The following is a 27,406-nucleotide window of genomic DNA, read 5'->3' as shown; positions in this document are numbered from 1 at the left end:
GGGGAGGAGGAAGTCAGCGATCACGTGGCATGCAGCGTTGTGACGCAGCACGTAAGGGGTGGGGCCTAGGGGCAGACATTTCGCAATAAGTTAGGAAAAAGAGGGATTGGCTGCTGCCGAGGTGGGGGCGTGGCCAGAGGCTGAGGGGCGGGCCCCTGCCTTGTACCACCCCTCACGGCCCTACCTGGGCCTGGGGGAGCAGGTAGGGTGTCAGGGGTCCCAGGTGTCACTCCCCCACAGGGTTTAAGGCAGACCAGGTTATCTGGGTGAATCTGATATCATTTATTAGACCAACTTAAATAGTTGGCAAAAAAAAATTTTAAGCAAGCTTTTGGGTTTAAAAACCCTTTTTCAGGCTGAGGAAGTCTCTGCAGTCGGTGCGCGCTCTTCCTGGGCCCAGTGAATAGTAAAGAAGTGAGCCTGGTCTGCAGGCAAGACAGGCAGTCAGAGAAGATGTAAATTGAGGAGTCGGTAGGTGAGAGAGGCTGGGGGGCAGGGGGGAGGGAGAGAAAAGGGGGATAAATGTAGCAGGTAAATAGTGGAGAGGTGCCTGGGGAGTCAGATTTTCAGTTATAATGTGTCATAAATCCAATGTCTATATTTAGTCTGTGATTTTTTTCGTACCCAGGAGATGAAGTGAAGTTCGTGGGCTCGTCTGTGAAAAGTGTTTTGTAAATTCCCTTTGAGGATCAGAACTGAGAGACTGGAGAGAGAGTGGTTTCCTGGTGAGAAATGTGCCCCCACGGGTCATCGGGTATTGTTGTCTTCGATAGAGTTCATTGTGGTGCGCAGTTCTTGTTTGGTTTCTCCTACGTATTTTCCATCGGGGCGTTGGATGAGATGTATTACCTTTCTGGAGGCGCAGCTGCAAGATGCAGGAATGCTGGTGGCTCTGTTGTGGGGTGCAGTCATTGTCGGGGTGGCAGGTTTTGCATTTCTTGCCCTGGCGTGGTCTGGATCCATTCTGTGTGTTCTGGGCCGTAGGAAGGTTGCTTCTGGTGATGAGGTTAGCAAGGTTCAGTGCTTGTTTGAAGGCTAGGATGGGTGGTTTTGGGAAGATCTCTTTAAGAATAGGGTCTCCTAGTATGGGTTGCAATTGTGTGAGGATTTTCCGTATGGGCTCAAGGGAGGGGTGATATGTCATAACCAGCAGTGTGCGATTTGGGGGGGGGGGTTACTGCAGCAGTTCTTCACATGGTATCCGAGTGGTTCTTTCAAACGTGCAATCTCTCTCTCTGGAGGAGCATCCTCGTTGACTGAAAGCTTTGGCAAGAGCCATGGTGGCATGGATCTTGCCAAGGCACCATGGGTGGGGAGCCAGGCCTCCCCGTGCCAGCCAGCCACCTCCTTCTACCACTGGGTACTTAACTGCCTTAAAGCCCCAGCTCCTGGAGTCCTGGGACTCAAGCAGGTGTCAGCTTGTTGTTTGGTTTTATTTTGCTTAAGTAAATGTCTGGCTCAAATACTGGTAATAAAAATACTGCTGCTCAAATCCCACCACATGCTGTTCCGTTAATTAATTTGACTATGTGGTGATATAAAGCCTTGCACCCAAGTTACCTAAGAAACCATCTTTATCAGCATGTCCCCTTATATGTGGCATAATGGTTTGTCTCATGGTTTTTTCCTTCAGCACTGGCAGAAGGGGAGTCACAAAAGCTCCTTGACTCCTAACAACAGACGTGCTGTGGGGCTTATACATAAAATACAGCATTTCTAACCCAAGACGTAATATTCAGAGCTAAGACAAGCAGCAATGATTCTTACCCAACTTAGAAGTGGCTAAATATAGACCTTTTGAGTTATGTAAGTGTTCGTTCAAGAGGGTTTTTCTCTTCTACAGCTGAAAATTATATGCAAGTTTATTACATGCTCTTTTTTGATTCGAAAGCATAAAACATCTGAAAACTAGCTGCTGTGTGTTTATGCCACATAAAATTATGTTGCACCAATGCAAATATTATATTTGCATAAGTGAATAGTGACTCCATGTCTGTTTACAAAATCGTGTGCGTAACCATCCAAATAATTGTAAGATTAATGTTTTTTTTAATGTTACAACATATACTTAATCAAAGACTAGTCTTTTTTTTATAAATAATATTCAGTAAACACTGCCACAAGAGAACATTCTCATGGTGCTACCTGAGCAACTACACATTCAGCTCCCCAAACAGTGAAAGAAATATACCACCTCAGTACATAATAACCCATGAACAAGAACAGTTCTGGGGCTATTCCAGATGTATCAGGTACGTATACACACATACGTATTTATAACTGTGACATGTTTCTTTTCTAAAAGGTAGACTATCAAATCTAGCTTTGAATTCCTTGCTTCTTTTCAGAATGTGGCATAACCTTAAAAGTTATTTCATATCAGGAGTGGTTATAACAGAAGCAATTGCATTTGGTTTCCTATTTACTTTTGACAATTTTGTTCATGCATTTTTCCACTGTAAGAAGTCTGCATGGAGAACTTGAAAATATGACTTTGATAAGAGTAAGCAGAGATGAAGAGGAAAGGTGTTAGGCTATAGGATAAACAGACAGATGATTATATGTTGAAAACATGAGCAGATTACTAAGTTGTTCAATACAGTGATTGACAAGGAAATTATTTGAGAGCATAAAATACAATTGAAAGCCTGACTGTAAAGCAATGTGAATGATCTTGATTTGAAGTTAAGAGGATTAAAAGAGTGTAAATAATTCAAGTCCCAGGGGCTGCATTTAGAGATTATTTTCTTACAATTTATACATGTATCCACTCGGGGGAGTGCTTTCCATTTGGTATTCCTTTTAATGTGCATTTTTGTTCATTCATTCTTCCTTGATCATAATGTCAGCTTTCTACCTGGTAGACAGAGTAGGAGATAAGTATTCAGGAAACCAAATACAGCCAAACAAGGATGATAGAGACCTGGGAACTCTGCTGTCTCAAGAGCTACTTGCTAGAATAAAGTCCCTTCCTAAATTTACGGAAAGAAAAATCTGAATACATGTTACAAGTTCAGCAGCTGCTTGGATACCACATTATGTAAACTCAGCAGTGCTTCTCTCTCACATAGATTTGTTATCAGTGGCAAATTAATGTGTCAGAAGTCTAAAGAGTCTATACATTTTATATGAATGATATTGTTAATTTTATACAAACAAAACTACAGCCCCTGCTCATGCCTATACACACAATATTACTATATCTACGCTATCTTTCCATTTCCTTTCAGCATTAGTTTCCTATCCAATTTTTATTCATCTTTTGTCAGACTATTACAGAACAGTGCCAATTATTGTACTGAGATCATGTTATGCCTCTCCCTTAGCTCAAAATGGCTCTAATGTTGCTTTAGCTGTAGGTTGAAACATTTTTGATGCATAGAGGGCTCCTTGGATGACACAGAAGCATTACAGGAATATGGTGGCCATTGCAGAGTGTGGCTGAAGGAGAGTGAGAGAGGCTGAGTTTCATTCACTTGCAATTCTACCAACGTCATATATGCCATCACTCGCTCGCAGTACCCCTCTGCTGTCTACATTGGAGCAACTGGGCAATGCCTACATGACAAAATGAAGGAAGGCCAATCTGACGTGCAGAAAGATACACAGGCCTGGGCAGAATACTTTAACATCCTAGACCTTATATTGCTGACCTGAGCTTTGCAGTTTTCAGGCAGCAAACCTTTAAAAACCATTCTGAACAGGACATTGCAGAACAAGAAATTATCCACAAGCCGATTGTGTTAAGTATGGTTTAAACAGGGACTATGGATTCTTAGCCCATTACCTGGATTAGTTTTTGTGACTCCTTTGTACCTTCAAGTGTTTTGCTTATATGTTTGCCTCTCCCAGCATGGTCCCCTTCCCTCTCCCACCTCTCCTCTCTGACCTTCCCTTCTCTGCTTATGTATTCAAATTTCTCTCTCCTTATACACAGCTTTATGCCCATCCTTTCATAGAATCTAATGAAGTGAATTTCAGCCCGCAAAAGCTTGCTATAGAAACAACCACACATTCACTCACACACCCACACACACACACTGATTAGTCTATAAGTTGCAAATCTACTCTGCCTTCTATGAGTACTTGTACCCTAGTGATTCATGGCTGCCATAACCAGGACTGATGTACCACCAGGACTACCCCAAATGGAGAAAGGGAAGAGCAATTTTGTGTCCCATCTTGAGCTGAGCTCACAACCCTTCAGCCATAGTTGACAACTGAGGGCACATTGTTGATCATTCATTTGATCCTCAATTGTTGTATTTAATATACTGATATCAGAATGAGTCATACTTAATTCACAATCAATCAGTTATTCCAGAATTGAGTTTCTATACACACACACACGTACACACTTCAAATATATTATTTTCCCAGCAGTATCAGTCCAAGAAGTAAATTTAAATGTGCTTAAGATTTATAATTCTATTTTCTGTTAGCAATATTGGAATAATCTGAGTGATTTGTGAACATGTCTTAGTAATGGCTAAGAATGAGTTCCAGTCCCTATTGTAAACCCTTATTTCACATCAGAATTAATCATATGATTTATTTCCTCACTTCTAATATTGTACATTCACTAATACAAAGGAATAGGTCTATTTTACAGTTATTTTATCACATTATTGTTTTAACACAGAATCTAGTAGTAATAACCATTAGCAGTAATCTAGTCCTTGTTAAAATTTAGCCACATATAAAATCTATTAAGTAAATCGGTTCCAACCCTATATGAATGGTGAGAAAACTGAGGCACAGGCTAAGTGGCCTGCTTTCACGCAAGGATTTCATAATGGGATTAGTCTATCATATGCACTTCATGCAGCAGTGCCTACCATTCTTAAAACTGACTTCTGAATTCCACTGTAACATCCTAGTTGCTTTTTTGCGCTATTATCTTTCTAAATAAATTCCTTTTGGAATGAAGTTTTTCTTACTGCAACTCAGGCTCAGGTCACAGTTGTGTATGTTCAGAAAGTTTGAGCATAATTGGCCCTGACTTACCCTGCTTCCAGGTTCTCATCAACTGTATTGTGTCTTGATAACGGCTGTAAGTAGCAACAATAAACTTAGATTTGTATAATTCATGCAGAGCGGGGAAACAAGCCAACTTGGAAGAAACTGGATTTAAACACTTTTAAAACTCAAATTATAAATGTGCAAAAGGCTTCATATAGTGTGCTATTACGCTATTTCTGATCATACTAAAAAGCAGGAATTTGGAATGAGCAGGAATTTGGTAGTTTGGCTCTGAATCAGTGTAAATACAGAGACAGTTAAACTGAATGGTTGAGAATTTGAAATTGCTGCACTCAGAAACTATTGTCGACAGCAGTCTGGTTACGCAGGTGTCAAGCCAAGTAGCTGCAGATAAAAAACACATCTGTGCCCCTCATTTTGTAAATGGTTATGTACATGCCTAGTTCTTTGCATAAGTACTTCCACTGCAGTCTTTGAAATGCTCTGTTCAGCTGTTAGGTTAGTGTACTCACCTGGAAGGAGAAAGTCTTTGCTTGAAGGACTATTCAACATGAAATCCATAATTTGTCCTTGGAGTCCATGTGAGCAGTACTATTGACTTAAGTGGAATAACTCAGCTGGCAAAAGTTTTTCACATGATAAATATTTAAGGAGTTTATATTCCCTCTTCCTGGCTTCCCCATGCTCTGACTGCAAACAAACATGTCCTTATGCCTTTGCAGACATGTACCACAGGTTGAGGCACAGCCGAGGGTCACCAGATTAGGCTCCTAAAGCCCTGGGAGTTTCAGGCACCTGACCCTACAAGGCAATGTCAGTAGACACCAATGAAGCAGATCATCTGCACCAGGATACATGATACAGAATAGATGATTCTCATCCAAAGACAACATCTGTTTATACCCTTCAAGAACATTTCTGGAAATTTTTCAACCCTCATACTGAGAACTCAAAAATCAAACAGTCAGGATTAGACTTCATAGACATTAGGACTGGAAGGGACCTCAGAAGATCATCGAGTCCAGCCCCCTGTCTGAGGGGCAGGAAGACATGAGCTGTTCAGACAGAAGGATCCTCATTAAGTCTGCATCCTCATGCGCGTACCTGGACATGCAGTGAAGCAGATCCTTTGTCTTGATCTGCTCCCTTTGTGCTCCGGTCTGAACATGAACCAAGAATGTAGCTAGGAATGGACGTTTGGGTGCGCACAACCAAGGGGCTAGAATATATCACAGAAGATCAAATTATTACATTGCAAATTATTTAAGACAATTAAAACATTGAATATTGCCCCCTGCATATCCTGGAACCCACAGAGTACCAAATGAAGGGAAAGGAAAAACGTTCCTGGATTTTTTTAAAAAAGGGTATTCAAATTTGCTTATTTAAGGACAGTTCAAAATTAACTGAGTGGGCAGTAGCCTGGCTGGGGTCTCTCAGACATCCATTTTTTGGTAGAAATCGATGGAAACCATCCATAAAACCTTGCTAGAGATTCTCCTAACAGCGAGTAATTCCCAATGATCAAAGAGCTAACATGGTTTAAAGGAAACTGAGGAACAGGAAGTGTACGCTGCCATTCATCCCCTAAATCTAGAGCACATAGAGGGATGGGGGTCTAAGTGGTAACTGTACAGCAAGCTCAAGACAAAAAAGCTCTCCAAGTTCAAGCAACAGAGGTAAATGTACAGCTGCAGGGAGAAGATGTATAGAGACAACACCTCTTGAAAAATTCTAGTCATTGGTAAATCATTCATCTTTTTCTTCTTAAAGTCACTTCCATCTTTTTTTTTGCAATATTTTATGAATTTTATGAATATTTTATTTGCCTCTATTGACAGAAGAAATCTTTTTTTTTGGCTACGATGAACAACTTAATAATGCTATGTTTGTCAGAAATAAAAACTTACGCAGCCTTCCTATGCAACCTTACAGGCATACCGTATCTGCTATGTTACATTACGGTGTGATGCAGTTTCTGTATATAACCTGGTAATATAAGCAAGTGTCAGATTCCTCTAGCTATGAAAAAAGCCTTAAAGATATTCCAAATGTTACTTTCAAGATGAAAGTAGAGATTTTAGTCATGTCAGCACATGTTTTTCCAAGATTCAGACCACCCGCATGTTATTTTCCTTACCAAGTAAATTGATCCTTGCTATGCTGTGCTTTCATTACAGCTACTTTTTCTCCCCATCTTTGGGCACATAGTAACACGTCATCTTAAACAAGGAAAGGGATTATTATAATCATTGGTAGCTTTCTCTGGAGTGTTCATGAAGATGCTACAATGACCATAAAATGTATTTGTTGGTTTATTCACCATAAATAAATAATAAATGAATAGCAATGCCCACATCTCTCCCTACACTACATCCCAAGAGTGTGCTTTCATTTTCCAGGCAGAATTCCTTTAAGGTCAAAGTATCATTTAGTCTTCAAGTCCATTCACAACTTGCTAAAAGAGTGTCAGTAATTCAGTCTTCATGTCCATTCAGTCTTCACCCTCCATGCTAACTACCAGTAAAATATCTTCCAAGGGATCCCAGTTACTACAGTGCTGATGATATGAACATCGTATGGCATGTATAATACTTAAAGTTGTTTCATACAGGCCACTAGTTAATTTGGCGTCAATACCCAAACTGACAAATTCAGGTGAAATCCTTCATATTATGTGTGAGAGAGTAAACGTGTGAGAGAAAGAATTAAACATACAAAATTATACATTTAAAATACATTAAGGTTGCAAAGCCGAGCACTCAAAACTTAGGAAATGGTAGAGTGAATCTGTTGTCTGGGAGTGAGTGCCTATGATACGGTTTTTGATTATATCACCCTTATTTTTTCCACCAATCCACTTCATTCAATGTACAAAATGGCTGTGCTAATTTAATGTGTACACTCATTATTCTTTCTCTTCGTTGCTCGCTGAGTGGCCCTGAGTCTTTTTTTATTCTACAGTATCAACACCCTGCTATGAAGACAGAATGATTTATTTCCTCATAGGCTTTGCTGTGGTATTCGTGGCAGTACCTGACTGCTTTACTAATATCAATTTATTTTCACAATAACCTGTGAGATGAGGGCACAACAACCCATTTTACAGGCAGAGAACTGATGTGCAGAAAAATAAGGGTCAAAAGTATTCAATCATTTTGGATAATCAATTTGAGATGCCCAAGACCTGATTTTTCAGAGTCCTTAGCATTATATAGCATTTCTTATATTGAAATTACTGGTCCCATGGTTTCATTGCAAGGGCAAAAAAGCATTTTCTATCAGACAGTTTTATTAAACTCGATATTTTTCCCTTTGAGGGAAAACTTTGAATTTAGTTTTGCATATCTCTGTTCCCGAGGCTCTGTCTACACTATGGACTTCTGCCAGCATAGCTCTGTCATTCAGTGGTGATCCCAGATGGACACATCTGTGTCGGCAGAAGTTGTGAGCAGTGGCAATGGTACAGTGGCAACATGGAGCTTTTAGGATTACAGCTTCAGGTGGCAGGAGGAGCAGAGAGAGGTCATTTATTATGCAATACAAATTCTGGTTGCCAGTAATTAGTTGCATCCTCTGCTGTTCCTATCACGGCGAAGCACTCCTCCTGTATACCATTGTACTATACAGTCCATTCAGTCCCATATGTTGCTATCATAGGAGCTTTGCACCAGATGAATAATTAATACATTTTATTGTTTAATTCACTGTTAATCTTACATTAATGGTTTCTTACAAAACGAATCTTCTTACCTTCTGCCACTTTAGGCACACATTATCCATTGCCGCAGATCTTAAAAGTTACAGCAATTGCCTCTCCGCAACTCTGGGCTAATGCAAGCAGTAAAATGGGCTCATTGGAAAAGGCCTGTTCAAGGCATTATAAAAGCATCTGAGCGCCTACCAAAAATAACTGAAAAACTCAAATGCAAAGGTACCTTATGAACATCAGTGCTTATGAATTATGGAAGTACAGCAATCAAGGAAGCTACCAGAGGAAGTTTCTTGCTTCTAAAAGGTTCTGGGCTGAGCCCAAGTTTGAAATATATATAGGCATATTTTGAAAAGCCAGTGTATTGTTCAGAGCTACAGTGTCCTTCTTGGCTTCAACTTGATTAGATAAAGTGACTGTCCTTTATCGTGTCCTCTTTGAAAACAAGATCAAGTAGGGCTGATAGCATGTTGGAAGTTAAAACATGTTTAAATATTTAATGAAGTCAGGAACTCACATGTGGGTGACAGTGATGCCTTACTAGATGAGTCTAAAGCACGCTTGGTATTTTCCGTTAGCTGGCATTGCCACCAGGGGGCCTTTACGGTTCACAGCTGAAATGGAACATCTTTACACAAAATTAAAATTGTTACATTATGCAACCGGCATACACACTTCATTTAAATCCATGGCTTTAAACCCAGTCTGCTGTAGGTTTCTCATTCAGATTTCCATTCTGAAAGGCTAGCTGCCTGTCAGAAGCTTGGCTTCAGCTCACCCCGGCCTGATCAAAATGAGTTGGCCTGATTTCACTGCATAATATGCACCACCTGTGTTCCAGAGGAGCTGAACTGGCACCAATTTATTTTCATCGAAGCCAGCCTATATATATATCATTTTGGTTCCTATCACACATTTAGGCTTTTCATGAGAATCCCAGTAGGCTTACATGACAATATACCACAGATAACATTTCAAAATTTGAAATGACATGCTTTTTTATGGCATTACATTAGACATAGATACAGCTCACTATGGTGACCACTGGGTTGGATAGTGCTGCGTAAGTCATTAGCAGCTGGAAACCAGGAGCACACTTTTATGCTGTATAATTATGCTACAAACATCAAGATGGCCATGGTCTTATGAATGCAAAGGAGATAACCCAAACAATATGTAAATTTTGTGCTGTTTCATCATGTTTTCTAATTTGACTTGCTCCATTATCTCCTGGTAATCTCTCACCATTACTAAACCTTCATTTGTGTGTCCAGTCTATTGTAGGATTTCTAAAAGCACACCATTTATCATGCAAGTCCTTCTTAACTAAAAGCAAAAAAAAAAAAAGAGAAACCCTAGCCTTCTCAGAAACACAGTATGTTTCTTGTACCTTTAAGTATTTCATTTCTTTCTCACTGTTTCTTATTTGGAGCCCACACATAAGTTCCTAACAAACAACTTTCATTCCAGTAAAATAAGGTTTAATGAATGGAATAAATTAGGTTAAATATTCTTTCTGAGAGTGTCTCACCACTTTTCATAGTGGATTTTGTTGCTTGATTTTTCAATCTTTCTTTCTTTCTTTCTGCTTTTTATCTGACAGTTAAGGTATAAACAGATTTTGGGTGCCAAAGCAAAACTGAAATTATACAAAGAAAGAAAAATGCTGAAAGGGTTTGGAGTATCACTGAGGAGAATAAGCTTTGCTCACCTTATAAAGTATTCATTTAAAGGGGTATTGTAAAAAAAAATCAGCCAAAAGTTTGAGAGATCTTTTTTGTCTGATTTTCCAAGGTTATAGAAGCCCAGCACAAAGAAGTTCGTTTTTTAGTTATTTGTCTTTTTACCCATAAAACAATTCATCCTGTCCCCATGCAAACACTTGGAAAAGCAGTGTTGTGGTGACTCAGGAGGACTAAACAGTGAAACTGAGTCATCAGGTTTCATCTTCCAGGGCAAATTAAGTGTAAACAGCAGCAAAATCCACTAAAGCTAAACTACACTTTACCACTACAGCTGACATCATCATTCAACTGCAGAGTTAAAGCAGAGCAATCATGGCCTCTGACATAGGCACCAACTTTTATTTTTGCCCGAGACGGGGGTCCTAAGATGATGGACACGTGGAAAGTTTCTTCTTTGATTAAAGACTTTTGACGCATTTCAGGTGTAAGATCAAGTATAACGGTAATAAATCAATATGTTTTGTTCTGGAGCGCTGAACTCCGAAGTGCAGAAGAAACGGAGTGATCCATGAACTTCATTCATGAGTTCTGTATGTGATTTGAGGTGCTTCTGCACCACACAAGACTCCAGGCGGGGTAAAAGTACTTAACAGAAGAACATGAACAATGCAAATTGCAACAAAAAGCTTGATATACCGAAACACACAAGCTGAATAATTACGTGACTTAAATGACAAGAAAATGTTTGCGCCCAAACATATCAGCAACCTATCGTGTCATCCCAAAATTGGTCTGAGACAATGTGTTAACAATGTGAGTATTACTGAAATGAAATTGACTTGCTATTCAATCCCAATGGGCTTTTGTTCATCAAGAAAAGATAATAAAATGGAAAGTCATATTATTTATTAACTGCCATTTCTACTCGCCCCACATCCCCAGAAGAAAGCAACAAATTAAAAGAACTTTATTTTATACTGGGCATAAACAAAGGTTCACTCTAGATGGTGACAACAACAACAATCATCAAGTCTGTTCCCATATTTAAATTACTTTTTAAAAATACATTTAACCTTTCCACAATAACCACAGCAATCTTCCATTATAAATACAACTCAAAAGGAACTGAAATAAGAGGTTTAGAAAGATGCCCCTCACTTCCAATCCACAGCCCCTTGGCCCAGCTGGTTCCCCACACTCCTGACCCATAGGCTCCCCCCAGCCCTGCTGGTACCCCTCACTCCTGACCTGCTCCCCCTGCCCTTAGCTCCCTAGTGTGTGGGGAACAGGGTGGGTGTGGGAATAGGGAGTAGGAGGGGGCACAGGTGACACAGAGGAGGGGTGGGGGGGCACATGCCCCTTGAGATTTCTGTGCCTACAGTGGGGCACAGGGCTGCAGCCAGGTCGGACCAGCTGTGGGCAGCAGCCAGCTCCACAGCCCAGCAGGTGAGACCGCCGTGCTGCCATGTCTGCAAAGGTGAGGTACCCCATGTCCACCTGGCAGCAGTGGGGACACAACTCTGCACCACCACTGCTGCTGCACCTCACCTAAGCAGCCATGGCGGCTGGTCTGGTTTGGCTACAGCCCTGCACCCTGCTGTGGCACAGAAGTCTCAAGGGGTATGACCTCTCTGCCACGTCACCTGTGCTTCCCTCCTGACATGTCACCTGTGCCCCCTCCTCCCTGCCCCATAGACTTACCTGAAGGGAACTGTGGGAACGGCTTGGCTGCCATGTGCATGTGCATGTGCACGCACCCGGGCTTATGACGCCTCCTGCCTCTGATCACCCTCCCTGCTCCCCACAGTCCCAAGCAGCTCCTTTCAGGCTGCAAGGGGAAACCCACAGTTTCCCATGTTTTTCTCCTGTAAAGGAGAAAATCCACTTTTTTCCCCATTAAAGAAGAAAATCTACACTTTTCCACAGCGAACCGAAAACCCGGATCCCTAGTAATAGTTTAGGGCCTCAGCCATCGTTCCTAAGGATGTCACCTTACTTCCAGCATCCTCAACATAAATTAATCCATCTTTCACAACATAAAACAAGATAGAAATGTAATATAGAAATAATATAGAAATATTACATAATTCTCCTCAGGTTTGGGCCATGACAGCTGTCTTCCCAAGGAGGGCCAGGTCCCTTAGGCCCCCACATACCCAGTGCCAATGGCCTCTGAGCGAAGAGCATGGGGACACATTTAAAATTTAAATTATACAATTTTTAAAAAGAACAGGAGAGACTAGCACATTATGGAGTCACCTTTTGCTCCTTATCTCACAAAAGTACACTCATGGGGCATATCCAGACAAGTGCTCACATGCAGCTTGCGGAGCCTCCAAACTGTTTGAGGTGCCACAAACCACACGCAACCCATGTGCAAGCATTTTCTATGCTGCAAATTTGCAGTCTGGTGCCAAAATTTGATACCAGGAACTCCTGATATTAAAAAAAACACTGCAAAGAAGCGGTGCGGTGCATATTCTAGGAGCCTGCACTGGAGCAACTGGAGGCTGGGTCCTCCAGGGAGATGCTCTGGCTGCTGGCCAGAGTGTTCCCACTGCTTTAGGTGTCCCCCAGCCCCTCCACCACCTTGAGTCTGGAGCAACAGGGCAATGGCAGTTTCCCCTAGGCCCAGCATTTTGCTCCACAGCAAACGCCAGGTGCAGGGGCATGCGCCGCAGCAAAAAGCAGCAGCACAAATTAGTGCCACTGCTACTTGTGCTGCAGCAAATGAGCACGCCTGCATATGGGGATGTGTCCATGGTGTCTATCTTGAGCAACACCTTACATGTTTAGCCTCATGTCACTTTTCAGTTGTTTCAAGAGTAAGTTTTTTAAGGACAATTCCATTCAATTAGAAAGAGGTTTACGGTACACATTTTGCAAACACTTATCATTTTTGTGCAAAATGCCCAGCTTCTCAGCAACTGTTACAGTGGCCTGGGTTTGTATGAACTGCACATCAAGTTTTCTGCTATAGATACTTTCTCTGAAAATACAAGTTGTGTAAGATTCCTCCTCCATAACTGAGCATCAGTGTATACCCCAGGCAGGCAGTAAGTTGAAGGCAGTAAGAAGAAAGTGGAGCTCTTTCACATCTAGGTTTGAAGCTTGAGTCCTTACTCTTTTAGTCCATGCACAAACCAGATAAAAAGAGAGAGAGAGAGAGAGAGAGAGGAAATATTAATCGCATCATATGTTCCCTTTCAAGAAGCCTCAGTATTGGTGAACCTGGGTCTCAGAATCAGGTTTTATTTCCAGTCTCTTTAGACTAATCATAAACATTGTATGTGATTTCCTGGTCCAATGTCAATTTAGTATTTATACTGCTGAATGTTTGCTATGATCCAGTCCAAAAATGTAGCTGGCTGCATTAGTGTCCTGTTTAAAAAGTGCTTTGGGATGAAAGGAATTAACACAAATGCAAGATATTATACAGATACACTCTTAGAAAAAATAGCTACAGCAAATGCCAGAAGTATTTTTCCATTATACTTTAAGAGCAAAGACAAAAAATAGAATCAGGCTTCCGCCTCTTACATTCAGCTGAAACTGATCTCTCCAAAGTCTCTAATGACCCTTTTTCACCAAATCTCAGAACTATCCTCAAATTCCTCAACCTGTCAGCTACTTTTGACACTATAATTTGCACTCTGATTGAAACAGTGACCTCCCTTGTCTTCCATGCCTGTTTTCTCCTGGTTTTCCTCCTAGCAATCCAGTCATGTCCCTATGGTTCTAGTTTGCAGGGGCCTCTTTTCTACATGGCTCTGTCTTCAATCCCCTTCTCTTCTCCCTCTCCTCTTATATTTTACTCATCCCATCTACAAATGCAAAGTCAACTGCCATTGCTATGAGGATAGCTTACAGATGTGCTTCTCCACACCTGACATGTCTCTTTTGGCCAAACTAAAAATATCACCCCGCCTCTCCTATGTTACTCTGTGGATGCCTACCCATCAGCTCCACCTCCACATGGATAAGAGGGAGTTCCTAGTTTTCCTTCTCATCCCCTCCCCATTACCTCCTTTCACTGAGAACAGCAGCAGCACCCTGCCTGGCACTCATACCTGGAACCTGGACAGCATTTCCAAGCCTAGGTTCTCCTATCTAGGAGTGGAAGTCTTGCAGATTTTGTTTCTGGACAACATTCAAAGATTCAGTCCAACCTACTCATCCATCCACCTAAATCTTTTTTTTCCCAGACTCTCACCATCTCACATTTCTATTATTGTGACAAAAATGAAATGAAATATGAAAATAAATGGAAAATATGAAATTCCAAAATATGGAAATAAATGGAAAATCATGTGAAGGCAAACCAAGAAAAAATCTGTACCATAACCTTATTTACCTGATTGCACATTTAGAAAAATACAGTAAACAAAATGTTTTCCATAAGTACAATTGATTGCTTGAAATAAGAAATTTGAACATTTGAAATTAAAACAGTTCCATCTGATGAAATGTGTGCACAGAAAAAGTACAATGGCTGGTTACTGTAATAGCAGGACATCTGAATAAAATCTAATTATTGCTAATGTGTTTTTCTTAAAGTATTTTCCACTGAGGTGAAATGTAAAGTATCATACTGTGCAAGTGAGATTCTACCTGCTGCTTTATAAAATAAGGTAACTGCCATGCAAAAAAATCACTATTATGCATTTAATTTCCTTCAAGTAATTCAAGCAAACACTTAATAATCTATTTTCTTAACAGAAGCAGCCTGTGGCCAGTCACTTGGAATGGTTTCAAATACCAGACTGTCCCTAGGTTCCTCCTGGATTATTTGTATTAGCAAAATGTTTTTTAAAAAATCTCATGAGAAGAATAAAGTAAAATGGCCTGATTCCCATCTCCTTTTCCTTGGTATAAGAAGGAAAGCTCCAATTTGTAAAATACAGAGAAAGCAGGGCATTTGCCGCTGAAGCATGTATTCTACAATTCCTCTGACTGCTTTGGGCATCAACCATAATGCTCCTCCCATCCACCAAACTCAATCCATCTGCCCCCAGCTGCTTGCTGTGTGCACTTTAGGACCCATATTTTAATGACTGTTTTCACTTGGGAGCATTCTCCAGATACAGGCCAATGCGCACGTTTACCCAGTCTACTCATAGAATGAGCCAAACTTAGCCAAATTCATCCAGAGGATGATTACGATGAGACTACTTTTATTTTTACAGGTAAGCGTGTTCATAAATACTTAACTGAATTTGGAACTTATAAATAAATTAACCCTCAACATACAACAAGAGGCAAGTAATTCTTTTGCTTTCAGATACAGGTGAAACTGAGGCAGACGTTGTTCAAAGCCACACATGGTATAGGCTTAGATTTCTGTTGATTCTGGCTCCCAGTACACCTGCTTGACAATCTAGCTATCTAGCCCCAGATTGTTACTCAGGGGCCAGAATGTCAACAAGCATCTCTTGACCCTTTGTCTTCCACTGACCAGCAAACAACATACAACAGTCGTCATCAGACATCATGTAACAGCATAGTTTCTTCAGGGCAATCAAAGGCCAAGCACACAAAGAGCTATCCCTCTGAGGCCCTAGGATGGAACAACACTTCTTAAAGACAGCTCCACCATCAACGCATGGTGGAAGTAACCCTCCAAGAGCTTTTGAACTGATATTCTCCTATCAAAGTTAATACCACCAAAGCCATTCCACAACACCTCATTAAGGACTACCTTACAGATCCACCAACCTATCAAGAGGCCTTGAAAGCCATAGAGTGGATGAAGAACAACAAAGCATGTGGCCTTGATGGAATACCAGCTGAAATTTATATGCATGGTGGAGAAAAAAGCTCCCTTACCAACTCCAAACCACTATTCTAAAAATCTAAAAACTTGAACAAATTCCCAGTGCCTTGAGAGATGTCATGATTGTAACCATGTTCAAGAAAAAAGAAAGATTGGATTGCAGCAGTTGCTCCGGCCTTGCATTCCTATCCATAGCAGGGAAGATTCTTGCCCACATTCTCCTCAATAGATTCACTCCTTTCCCCAAGGAGATTTTACCTGAGTCCCAAAGTAGCTTCAAACCACTCAGAGGTACAAAATACATGATCTTTGTTGTTAGACAGCTGCAGAAGAAGTGCCATGAATAATACAGAGACCTTCTCATGTCCTTCACTGACCTAAGGCCTTTGATTCAGTCAACAGAGATGCCCTATGGAAGATCCTGATGAGATTTGGATGCCCACCAGAAGTGTTTGGACTCAATGTCAATCCTCCATATCAACTAGAAGGACAGCAGAACAAAAGCCAGCGTTCTGGCTCAAATAAATACCACCAGCATCGAAGCCATGTTCATACAGCACCAGCTCAGTTGGACAGGACACGGACAACCAGCTCCTGAAATGGGTCCCGCACTCCAGCTCACTTTGGTTACCACTGTAGAGGTAGGCAAAAGAGATTCAAGGACACTGTCACAGGGCACTAAAGTGCCTTCTCCTTTAAGAGCAGAAAACTGCCTAGGAAGAGGGCCCTAAGAGCCAGACAGAAACCCCACAGGTGCAGGTTACTATGGCAGCAGGCTAATGAGGGAATTAGCCTGCACCTGTACCTGGTCAGCTGACCGGAAGAAGGCAGGGCCCTGGGCGCATATAAACCCCAGGGCTGAGACCAGCAGGAGCTAGTTCTCTGGCAGCAGCCAGGGGAAGGAGCCTCCAGGCAAGAATTGCCCAGAGAGGCTGGTGGGCGCCTGATATGCTGCACATAGGGCTAATGGGTCTCCAGGAGCTCACCAGGTACCCTGGCCTACAAGGCACTTAGTGCTGGGAGGGAAGTTTGACTCTTTTAAAGGGACAGAGTGCATCCTGAACTGCTTGTATTATGTTATAGCCCAGGGGCTCATATTTTGGTTGCTGTTTATAAACCGGTGGACCGGACTGCAGCTATTGGGGGTGGAGGAGGCTTCATTGGAGGCCCACTACAGTGTGGAGACTCCAGCACCGGCAGGGCATGGTGACAAAGGGGGTGAGCAGACCCCAGCACCAGGGGGCACATAGACAGGGCTACGGAGAGCCCAGTGATGACCGGAGGCTGAGCTAGGCTAGGGTCTCAGAGAGACAATTTGTGAATGCCATCTGCAAGGCGTGGAGCATGGTAAAGGGGTGGTTTTGGAGCTACGCATCTAGCCCATAAGGCTAAGGGTGTCCCGTGAGGCATCCATTTTGAGCGGGACCCAAAAAGGGGTCCAAGAACCCACAGGGTTCAGTGAGGTCTTTCAGGACCGTGTCCAAACACAAATTTGAGGGCAGCCTCCCTATTTATTATAATTACTAGCAAGATATGGCTGGAAAAGAAATGGGTGCCCATTTGGCAATATTGGCACGGTCACAGAGCCCATGGGGCATCACGGCCATTCCTGGGGACCCCATCCTACGACAGACACCTAAGACTAATATGAAGAAACTAGCAAATTGCCCATCAAAAATGATGGGGGGCAGGCAGGGACAGAGCACTGCCACCCACCATCCTGTGCTGCCACCACCTCCCAGGAGCGGGGGGATGGAGTAGAAAGCTTGCCCCGCCATCCACCCCATGTCCATCTGCCAGCACCCCACACTATGACCCCCTTCCCTCCCGCAGAGCATACTCGTTGATTGTTTTTGTAATTATTGTGACTAGCTGCCAAGACAACCAGTCAGAGTGCTCCAAGACTGTTATGGACACACACACACCCTAAGCCCTTTCACACACACACATATATATATATATAATGAGAGAGAGAGAAATAAAAACATAAATACCTAGGAGTCTTGAGCACTGAATTGTCCCCAATGGCGTTGTGATTCACAACAAAGCATTGACCATTTTGAGCAAACTCGCCTCACTATGGAGGCAGATAGATGAGAGAGACAAATGGAAAGAGCTGTGACCCATCATCACAAAGATGCATTCTTTTCTTCTGGAACTGTTTGCCGTATCTATAGCTGAACATGCAGATCTTGGATTGGCCTCTTCAGTCATCTCTGGACTCACCAATGACTTCCTTCTCTACTGGAAGACTGTCTTCTCTTGGAAGGCTGAAAGGGCAGGAGTCATGTAGATGGGTAGGAAAAAGATGAACACTATTTTGTGGATTTTTCCCTTTTTCCAAGTTGCTGTAGCTCCTGTGCAGTGCTCGGACTACTAGGACCAGATTGTATTCTGTCTATTAGGCATCTAAGTGCAATTCTATTCCACCCTGAAAATCAAGTAATGCATCTACTTTTGTAAATTGCAGGGGTGTAGGTTTTAGCCGTGTTGGTCTAAGGACATAAGTAGACAAGGTTCCTTGGGTGAATTTGATCTTTTATTAGACCAACTCAAATAGTTGGAGAATAGTTATTAAGCAAGCTTTCGGGTTCAAAAACCCTTTGTCAGGCTAAGGAAGTTTCAGCAGTTGGTGTGCTTCATTTCATCCAGGAAGAGCACACACCAACTGCTGAAGCTTCCTTAGCCTGATGAAGGGTTTTTGAACCCGAAAGCTTGCTTAATAACTATTCTCCAACCATTTGGGTTGGTCTAATAAAGATATCAAATTCACCCAAGGAACCTTGTCTACTTTTGTAACACACTCTTAAGATTGCATCACAAAAAAAAATCAGTGAGGAAGAGGAGGACCCATCCACTTTTCATGACTTGTTTTTCAGGGACTCAAACTAGATGGAATAGAATCATAATTAGATGCATAACTCTACCTATGTAGATGTAAATGCCATGTAGTACCTACAGATGCGTAATTGATGGAATAAAATCTTGCCTCTAGATTCTACCCCTCTCTACAAAAGCTCATAATGTTAAATGTTTCCAGTGTACACAAAATGAAAAGTCCTTTTTTAATTTTCATAATACAGTAAAAGAAGAACCAACCAAAGCTACCAGGCATCCTTACTAGTTGACAGGAACAAGCCATTTAGGCAACTTGATCTACTGTGCACATCTTGAAACTGGAATGTAGTGTAGCTCTGTCCCACAAGGCTTACTGTGTAAGTAGTACCACACAGAACAGAGAAACAGGATGGAGGGAGGATGCTCATTATGTGGACTATGGTAGTTTTGGGATACTTCACACACTGGCATGCCAGATTAACTATTCTGATCTGAAATGGTGTAGTAGGCACTAAGACTAAAATGGCAATTAGTTACATTTTATCCACTTATTTTTGTATCTGGTTCTTCATCTTTCAAAATGAGGAAGTAACTAATATGTGCAGCAGCAGCTGCTACTCCTGTTACTCCTGATTACAGTCCAACTGGCTTCATTTCGAAGAGAGAAGTATTCCCTTCAGGAGCTTGGCATCCAGCTAGGGAGGGCATTGGATTTGTTCAGAGCCACCTCCTGATCAGAGAGAATTAAATTTAAAAGGTCCACTTCTGAGGCAGCTGCTGGAGAGGGAAAGCTATGGGAGACTTCACATTTTCACAAAGAAGAACCTACTCTTTTCTTCCTGAACCGGACTTGATGGAGTGCAGAGTAGCTCTCCTGTTGATATACGTTTTTTAGAATAAGAAAGGAAAAATTGATATTCTAGTAACTGTGGAAAGAACTAAAAATACATATTTCAGTTTCACAAAAAGCAAGTGAAACAGGATTTTATTTTTCCCCTTACCCTCTTTCTCTCCACCAACCCCACAAAGATGCTGGCATACAGATTTTTTTGTTTTAATATCACCAACGCAAAAATATCTCTGCATTTTTTTTCCTTTTGTTGCATCTTGAGAAAAATTATATCTGCTTTTCCAGCTATTAATAATGGAGAGGGAGCCTGAGATACATTTTCACAGAAGAAGACAGACATGTTATCCTTTAAAGTAATTGCTGCATGAGTTCTTTTATTTCAGGATTAATGTTATATCTTTTCAGAAGACCTTTAGGGGAAAAAACCCTGTTCTCCCTTCTTACTATTCAATCACACCTTCAAAAACTGGTTCTTAACTAAACAGCTACAACTTCCACAAGAAAAGAAAAGATGGATCATTGGATGGTCATCAATATACTTTTAAACTTAATTTTTAAAGCACATTTTTTTAATCCAATGCTTTCCCCATTAGCACCAACAGCATACAGAATATGTTCCCAAACGTTCACTCTCCTACCACTCTGTTTCTCCTATGCTATGATTTTTTTTCCCAACAATTTTGGGGCAAAATCCAGTCACTTCAGTCAATGAATGAAGAGAAAAACACAATTAGAAATAAGGTACACACTTTTAACAGCTTTTTCAAAGCTGAGATTTTGGCCTGTGTTTCCCACTAAATTTATTGGATCCAGGCATCCAAATCTCCTAGGTGGCTTTGCATATCCCAGTCTCTATGTACTGAGGACATCATCATATTGCTTCCATTTGTGCTATGGATTATCCTGCTCAAGATTAAAATGGCAACACCTTGCTGCCTCACAGAGCACAGTATTACATGACTATGGATACTATTATTTTTCCTGCTCCTGTTTGGCTCCTAAGGTCAGCAACATACCAGCCAGGTCTCAATGACATTAATTCAAAGAGATTTTGTATCAAGTGAAATGTCAGAGTTTGTGCAGTGAAAATAGTGTTTATACCTTCTTGTCAACAGTGATTTATTAAGTCTTTGCTGGTCCCTTCTTCTGAGATATGGCATCATTCCACAGTGAAACCCAGTTGATAATACAACGTAGCAGCATTTGGAAAATGAAAATGAACTCACACAGGTTGGTTTTTTTAAAGTAAACAGTAACAGAATCCAAGTGACATGTCATTGCCAGGGTTTCCCCCAGTGATACAACAAGCGTAACACATCAATTGCTGATATTATCAGAGGAAATAGCACTTCCAGCCACGTGGGACAAATGTCAGAAAAACAAATGGAGCCGAATAAACAGTATCACAAGGAGCATAGAATTATTGATTTGTAGCTTTTCATTTTCTGTCCCTTACAAAAAATCCCTTTTCCAAATATCCACCAGTCAGGTTACTGTATGATAAATACCTCCTCTGCTTCCTGGCAAGTAAATACTAGGGCTGTGCAACGCTTTGGTCGCTGAGTCAATTCAGCAGAGATTCAGCCCAATTCGGTGGCTGGATCTCTGAATCCAAATTGAATCAGAGGACACTTTAATCTCTCCGAATTGAATTGGAACCCTCTGAATTGATTCGGAGAGATTCAGAAAGATTCAGCAATTTGGCTATAGACACAGCTTTAAATGTTTTTTCTACATACCTCTAGGTAGCAGGTGGCTTAGGAAAGCTGCAATGCTGGGGTGCATGGAGTGTCCCACCAAAACGTGGGGGGCTCCCCAGTGCACTCAGCAGCAGACCCAGAAGTGGACCAGAAGCACTTCCAGTCCACTTCCAGGTCCACCAGAGAGTGTGCCGGGGGGCCCCTCGCGCCCCCGACTCAGTGACTGGTGCCTCCTGGATCTGGGGGAGCAGCTGGAGTCCCCTGCAGCTGACCACCAAGCTGGGGGAGTGGGGGGGGGGGGCCAGCGTGCCACCCAGCAGACCTGGAAGTGGACCAGAAGTACTTCCGGTCTGCTTCCGGGTTCACCACCGAGCACGCAGGTGGGCCCCTGCACTCCTGTGGTAGGCTCCATCCACCCCACCATCACAGCATTCATAAGGTGCACCTGATACCTTGAATATGTAGAAAAAACATTTAAATCTGTGTCTGCGGTTGAATTGCTGATTCTCCGAATCAGCATCAAATCTTCAGATTCGGATTCAGCCGAATCGAATCAGGGACAGCGATCCAAATCAACAAATCAAATCACTGTCCCCGATTCTGGTCAAATCCAAATCTAATACGGCCCATTTCACACACCCCTAGTAAATACCTTGTTGTTTTCTCAATAGCAAAAAAAAAAAAAAAAAAAAAAAGATAAAAACAGTTACAGTTTTAGTGTTTCTATTTCTGAGCCATAAATTTGACCTACTCTATCTGTGAGTGAAACTTTAATGCAGTGTTGGCTGATTTGTACTGAGAAACTTTTTAGTAAATGCAAAATATATGAGAATCATCATCATCATCGGCAATCCCTTGCAGTCGAGGATGACTGTCTTTTATGATTGCTTTATCTGGGGGTCCAACGTTGGCTGATGAGGCTGATCTGGGATCAACATCCTCTGTTGCAACTCAGGCATGTGTTTCCATACAGGGTGGGTGGCTCTGGATTCTTGGTTTGGTGTGCAACACGCTGCTTCTGCTGCTCCTGCTTTTCCAGCTCCCGTTGTCATCATAGGGTTTCAAAGTACTGAGTTCCTCACAGCAGACACTTCCTCCATTCGGGATGGTTCCTGGAAATAGTCTCCCATAAGTTGATGTTGAATTTTTTTCAAGTTAGCCTTGAAGACATCCTTGATTTGCTTTCTCTGCTCTCCTCTTAAGCATACGCCTTTGCTGAGCTGGGAGAATAACACTTGTTTGGGAGTCTAGAGTCAGACATCCACATGACACAGCTAACCCAGTGAAGTTGCCTCGATGCTCATGATGTTTGCTTTTTAAGAGGACACTAACATTGGTGTGTCTGCCTTACCACTGGATTCAAAGGATCTTCCACAGGCAGTGTTGAGGGTATTCTCCAGAGACTTGAGGTGTATCCTGTACATTGTCTACATAAGAATAGCACTGAATAATTTTACAAAAAGACTAGTAATAGGAGAAGATTTAAAAGAACAGGATAAAAATCAATCTGGAATTGGATTATTAAAGCCATCTCCTCTCTAAGTCACCTACTCCATCTACCCTAGGTCAAGAGAGACCATAAAAATAGACTCCTCCAATTGCTCTTCAAAAGGAGATGGGAAATCCTGTTCTAGATTCGTTGCGAGAGCTTTCCACATCATAAAAATCACAATTGTTAGTCTCAGCAAAGGAGGGAGAATTTCATATTCACAGAATATTTTTGGCTGAGAAATATAGCTATTGGCCCAAGTCTGCCTTGGAGTAGGCATTGCCCTGCACAATGTAGTGCATCATAGAATGAGTAACATCGGGTGCCAAAAGTAGTACAGCCACACTGGTGAAGAACTCCATGCAGGTTAATTTATGTCACGCAAACCAAGCAATGACTTGCCCTACGTACTCACCCATTTGGACAGCAGGGAGGAGGCCTCTGCATTGCTGTACAGAGGTCAGGAGAAATATGCTTAATACTAAGCTATGATCTGCCAAATGCATGCCAGGGCTGGTGCTGGAATAAGGGATGGGGGCCATGAAAGAAGAGTGTCTAAATTTTCAGTTCAGGACAGTAAGCTTCCTCCTGGAGCTGCTACTGGCTTCTTTCCTTTACTTATTCTGGAGCATAACCATGTGCCCTCTCCAGTAACAGGCAGGTCTGTGCGAAGCAGCAAGTATTCACTTCGGATTGAGATTCAGCTAATTCGGAGGGACAGTGATTCAATTCACTGTCCCGATTCAATTCGGCCGATTCGGATTCAGAGATTTGACGCCAATTCGGAGATTCGGCCATAGACTATAATGGGGAATCACTAAAATACCTGTAACTTTGCCAATTTTTTGCAGATTCAGATGAGAACAGCAGGGGTGGTAGCCCCTTCTGAGGGCATGAAGCCTGCTAAGTGTCAAGGAGATAGCTGCAGGGGTTTCTCTGAAAATGCCCCTCAAACTGTTGAAAGCAAAGCTCGTATCACTTGCATGTTAAGGCAGAGCAGGATGAATGCAGCAGGGATGGTAAGGGAACTCAGAGAAAGATCACAGCCACTGGCCAGCTAAGTCTTTGGCCCCCTCTCAGCCTTTTCCATATATGAAAGATCACCCCATTCCCTTCCCTCTTCTCAGTTTGTTTCCTGCAAGTCTTCCAAATCTCTCTGAATCAATTTGGAGGCTTCCGATTTAATTCAGACCTTTTAATGGGTCTCCCGATTCATTTCAGATTTGAAGATTTGGCCGCCAAATCGGGCCGAATCTCCTCCAAATCGAATCAGCTACCAAAGTTTCGCACAGCACTAGTAACAGGCACAATTTACGTCTCAGATTTTACAAGGCATCTGACAACCGGACTCTTCCTACATTTGAAACAATCTCCATTGCTTTGGCTACAAAGCAAGGCCTAAGAAGCCAATAAAACAAACCCAAGCAGATGCAAATAGGAGGCTGGAGAGATTACCAACTTCTCTGACCAAGTCAAAGGCCTCACCCTGCTCCCTTTATTCACCTGAGAGCAACAAGATGCTCCAAGAGCAGGAGGCTACAGGGGCAAGTCAATGTCTTTTTATAAATAAATCCACACCATGAAGCAGGGGTTGGTCTAATAAAAGATATCAAATTCACCCAAGGAACCTTGTCCACCATGAAGCAGGTGAGAAGAGTGACTCGCAAGGTTGTTTTCCTTCATATGTATTGACAAGGAAATCTAAGCTAAGGTTATTCCATACCCTCATGCCCTTTCCATGCGCACACTCTTTTGACCCTTGCAAACACAGCTGCTCAGGGAGTTTTGCTGCCCAGGGACAGGAGGAGTCCCAGCCTGCTTACCCCCAGGATTGGCCATCCCAATTAGCACTGATCCATTCCTGAAGGCAGAGGGGTGCAGCGCTCCATGAATAACCAATAACTAGAACCGCAGCCCCAAGCCACGGTCCACCTGCCCACACGCCCTGTCTCTCAAGCACAATTCCAGAGAAGAGTGGCAGACTGAGTTTGCTGCTGCTGATGCTAGCATTTTGCTAGCTGATCTTTAAGAGCTTGCTCATCCTCTCTCCAGACACCTCCTGCCCCTTTCCTACCATAGGGAATGTCAGCCTGACTCCCTGAATAACTGCCCCTGATGGATTTAGGGAGCAACCATGTGTATGTTGAAAGCAGGAGTCATTAGCAAGTATCTGAATTGGCCAGTGACAGCTGAAACAGTGGAAAAAATGATCACTTAACAATAGTTAAGGTTAAATATATTTCTCCAGTTTATCATCATTCACTTTCTCTAAATGCATTACATCAAGAAAGAAATGTTTGGGAAAAGGACATTGTGAATTACACAGTATGGCAGACATTACCATCAACAGTAGACTATGCCATCAATGCCATTCTAAATGGGAAGTGTGATAAACAATCCCAGGGATCATTGTATTATATTAATGTCCTCATAATACCAGGCTCTCATGGAGGTGATGTATTGGAGGCTGCTCTCTGAGTCAATAATAGCGCACCTGCCACCATAATGATATATGCAGCATATATTAAGAGACTGGAATAGGGGCTATGCATGACACATCATTTATTTCACTAGCACAAATTTTTCAGCACCATGTTTCTTGCAGGAACAAATAAATAAAGTCCTTATATTACTTATCAATTTTTAACTGTGGATTCCTAAACATCATCTTCACTTTTTTAGATGGGGAAAGTCAAGCCATGGAGAATCTACATGGCCAAAGTCATGCACAGCCGAAGTCATGTACAGAGTCATAGAATCGAAGGACCAAAAGGGAACTGCAAGATCATCAAGTCCAGTCCCCTGCCATGGGCAGGAAGTTATTGGGCTCATATAAGCTCAACAAGGTGCAAGATCATCAAGTTTAGAATAAAACTCAAGTATCCCAATTCCCTCATCAAGAATGTATTCACTTAGCCATTCTGCTACTGATAAATCAAAAAGTATTTTGTATCAGATTTCAGTTTGCTTGGGTATGGATTTTTCTGCAAATGACTATCCCTGTGAATTACAATGAGGCACATTGAAAATTTCTTCTGTGACAAGATTCCATTTAATATTTTTTAAAATACCTTTTATATTTGCATGCAAGCAAAAGCAAACATCCCATGTCTCTCTCTTTCCAAGACATTTTCTTTTCCCAATTTACATCTGTGATGCCAATGAGATTTAATGTAGCAAAGCACATTAAAACATAATAGGAAAAAGAAATCCAATATGTTGGTATAAGGCTCAAATTCTGTCAAGCAAATGGAGTTAAACCATTGGGTCTCTCAATCTGACACAAAACCTATTACGGCAGGTGATCAGAATATATAATGACTGCCCAGGAAGCCAGAACCCAACAGCCTTCCTCACGCTGAATAGTAATGTGTAGTACTCCAACTGACTTCAGCAGAAATATCTGTAAAGCAAAATATTAGTATGAGTAAAGCCCCTGTAATAAAGGGTAGAAAATGGTGCAGTTTACTGTCCTTGGTTAGGCAAGTAAGAATTTTGCCTGAGGAAAAATGGAAGACTGTGTCCTGCAAGCTGATTCATGAAGGCAGATGTCTTCATTTGGGACTTCGATGGGTTTCCGTGAAGGCAGAGGGGCCCACCCACAAGGACTACCTTGAAGGATCAGCAGGGCCCATTTCTTCCCCACACATAGCAAATGACTGCCACATTTGGGGCATTATTGCAATACAACAATTCATTCGTAAGACTACTTTTTGGTCGGTGCCAGATAATCAAACTATGAGTGTTCATATAATTGAAACCGGCCATCCTATCTGTGCTCAAGATTTTGTGCAAGAGCACGAAATCTAGAGATTAATTTGAGAAATACTTTGCAGATCTAAAACTTTTTTTTTTCCTGAAGAGGGAAAAGATGCAGGGTTTTCCTTCAAGCTCATCTCTAGCTTTTTATTTTCAGAACCTCACTCAAAAACTCATCTTAGACCCAATGGGGCAGTCTTGCTAAGGCTCACAAACTATTTTTTAAAGCAGCTCGGAGTCCAGTTCCACGACGGCACCCTCATTAAACTAGCTCAGTGGCAGGATGAAGAGGCACATTGGCAGTGTGCCAGGAACTGTGTGGCCACATCTAATTTCCATATAAATGTACATAGCATTTTAATCACAGATAAAGGCCCACAGTTATTTCTTTTGTTGTTAGGAAGAACTGAATGTGCTCACACGCTCTACAAAACAACATCAGGGACTGCACTGTCCCACTACCTCCCCCCCTGCATTGTGAAACCTGTGCAGTGTGGTGTTAAGTGCTACCAACTCAGAAATGGCAACATCCTTGCCCTCTTATGGGCACCACATATCACATTGCACAGGTTCAAATGACCACACAAATGGCACAAGGCAGAGGAGAAGCAGACCCA

General features: G+C 42.0%; 2 long non-coding RNA genes across 4 annotated transcripts; one reads left to right on the top strand and one right to left on the bottom strand.

The window, feature by feature from the left end:
- Positions 1–63: 63 nt before the first annotated feature.
- On the top strand, positions 64–25,987 carry LOC109282810 (uncharacterized). 3 transcript variants are annotated; one of them, XR_002089822.2, is made up of 5 exons: positions 64–202; positions 629–725; positions 16,549–16,794; positions 20,957–21,071; positions 25,713–25,987. It is a non-coding gene; the product is annotated as an uncharacterized LOC109282810 (long non-coding RNA). The 3 variants fall into 3 exon arrangements; XR_002089823.2 differs by lacking the exon at positions 16,549–16,794; XR_009463125.1 differs by lacking the exons at positions 64–202; positions 16,549–16,794 and adding an exon at positions 209–471.
- LOC109282809 (uncharacterized) lies at positions 2,027–11,570 on the bottom strand. The gene is made up of 2 exons (XR_002089821.2): positions 7,124–11,570; positions 2,027–6,202 (listed from the first exon to the last, which is right to left on the bottom strand). It is a non-coding gene; the product is annotated as an uncharacterized LOC109282809 (long non-coding RNA).
- Positions 25,988–27,406: the final 1,419 nt, after the last annotated feature.

This window comes from Alligator mississippiensis, chromosome 6, assembly GCF_030867095.1.
Source record: "Alligator mississippiensis isolate rAllMis1 chromosome 6, rAllMis1, whole genome shotgun sequence".
Taxonomy (NCBI): domain Eukaryota; kingdom Metazoa; phylum Chordata; order Crocodylia; family Alligatoridae; genus Alligator; species Alligator mississippiensis.
This window is presented reverse-complemented; position numbering and strand designations above follow the sequence as displayed.